The following is a 2,611-nucleotide window of genomic DNA, read 5'->3' on the forward strand; positions in this document are numbered from 1 at the left end:
AGAGATGGCACCACCCACAAGGGACCCTCCCCCCTTGATCACTAATTGAGAAAATGCCTTACAGCTGGATCTCATGGAGGCATTTCCCCAACTAAAGCTCCTATCTCTGTGATAACTCCAGCCTGTGTCAAGTTGACACAAAATTAGCCAGTACAGATGTCAATGAAATTGAGCATCTAGGGAAATGAATGCAGCCTACTTTTTGCAAAATCTCTTCTGCAGTTTCTTGTCTTCTAATTTAAAGTCTTTTTGATAAATTAGTTTTAGAAGCCTTGCTGCTGGAGGAGAGTAAGTGGATACATGATTACAATATTAAAATACATGTGTATACTTTTACTCTGCCCTTTATAATTTCTAATATTTTACTTATACATATTTTATAGTTCTTTTTTCTGGCACACTGTTTAATTTTGCTTTAAGTAGAATCTCCTACTTATTATATTGACATATGAAATCTTATTATAGTTATAAATTTATTTCCCCAAATTAATCTTTAACCTAGTAGTATTTTTGTATTTAGTCAAAAATATTTAGTCTATCATCTGTATCTTTAATTCTTACAAAAAATATGTCTTAAATATTCTGTTGAATTTTTTGACTGCTACTTCACTTCTGAATTATTTATGAAAGACTGTCATATTTTGTTTTCTTGTCACTCATTTCTGGTTCTAACCACAGTGCACAATGCCCTAAACAATATTCCTACAATATTCATATAAATACCCTGTGAGATAAAATCTTGAGCCTAAAAAGCACGACATAATATTGTTTGTATACCTCCTCCTGTAAATTCTAGGTCAAGTATCTTATTGGAAAGTCCATGTAGATTCACGATACTTTCAAGTTTAGAAATATTGTAAAACTATGCCATCTATTGCTATGTTTAAAAGGTTGGTTTTGCAGTCAGCTAGCCAAGGCAATCTTCACATTTTCTCTTTCTCAGCAATTAGCAATTAATTCCATTCTGGAAAATAATAGATAGGGCCCTTCAGTGACTACAAAGAACTCCTCCTTAAATGTACCAAGATATCTGTGCAGAAGCGTATAGCTAATTTATAGGTGCAGTCTACCAATAGTCCCAAATATTTACCAATGGCCACCTTGTCACTGTTTTCAAAGATCAACTTCCACACCCAGTGGGCTATAGACAGCAATATCCCAAGTGAAGCAGAGAGTTCTAAAAGTAATTTCTAAATGTCTTTTCCATGTGATCTAGCAATATCCTCTATTTTCTGTGGTCCCTCTTTATGGGTGTCACTGAACTTATCTTTGTGATGAAAGACTTTTGTATAGTCCTTTATTCCTTATATAAGCTGCTTCCCATTCTATTTTCTTTGTCTCTACAGCTGTTCAAGGGATTCCATTAAACCTCAGAGAATAAAAGATGTCAAATTTCTCTCATAAATAAAGATGAATAAGAAATATAGGAATTTAAATACTGCACACCTCCCACCTTGTTTACCATGAACAAATCTAATGTGTTACAAAATACAAACACATGCCTTAAAAGTCAAATGTACACTTCTAAATAAGAATTAGAGATTTCTTAATTAACCCAGTTACTTTGTAACTCTGGCCTCCAAGTAGCATTAAATCAAATTATTACAGGATTGTAAAAGATTTACCTCTTAATGGGGAATTTAAATAGAAGTGAGAAAAATCACAGTCATTCTAGCAAAAGCATCTTAGGAAAAATTATTTGGAGATTTAAAAAACTCTTCTTGACCTGTATAATCAAATAGTCTGAAAGTCCATTTCAGTACTTCAAAAATAGGCTCTTTAAAGTCTGCTTGTTTCATAAGCAAATACAATGAACAGAATAGTAATGAAGAGAATACATAGTTATAAGTATGATGTTGAAGATGGCTCTCTTGATTACAAAATGTTGTAGTGACAAATAGCTTGTAACAAAGGAAAGACGTATAGTTTATCTTGCAATTAGTACCTTTCCAGTTACTTCTGCTAACATTGTCTGAGTACATGTGTTTGTGTTTGTCTGTGTGTGCACACGTGTGTGTGTGTGTATTTATGTGTGTATGTGTGAATATATGTATATATATTTATAATAGTCAAATTCTTACACATTGAAAATGCCAGAGAAAAAGCAAGATTATTGGCAATATTTCCAAATGTGTACAGCTTCCATTTAATTTATACTCAGATTTAGACATTTATACACCAATTTTCCATATGATCTAATTTTTTACATAAAGTTGGATACCAATATTGGCAGCAAAATGTTGGCATAAGCAATTGGTTTTTCATTAAAAGATATACAGGATGTCTCTTTCCAAGCATCATAAATTTGAATATCAAGATAATGTCTCTAAATAAAAGTGTAAATAAAATGTCTCCACATATTGTTCTGGAATTTATAACCATTTATGTGTTAAATATTCCAGAATTCAGAAGAAAATCAAAGGTATATATTAATATACATATTTGTAAGGCAACAATTGCAGGTAGGAATTTTTCCTTTGTTTTCTAAAATGTGTTGTTTCAAAATTTTACAATAATTGGGAGGCACAAGAAAACCCAATTATGATTACAAGCTTTAATGTTAAACAAATTGATATATAAAAGGGAGTCTATAATCCTCACATCCATGTTT

The sequence above is a fragment of the Mus pahari genome, chromosome 19 (genome assembly GCF_900095145.1).
Source record: "Mus pahari chromosome 19, PAHARI_EIJ_v1.1, whole genome shotgun sequence".
Taxonomy (NCBI): Eukaryota; Metazoa; Chordata; class Mammalia; order Rodentia; family Muridae; genus Mus; species Mus pahari.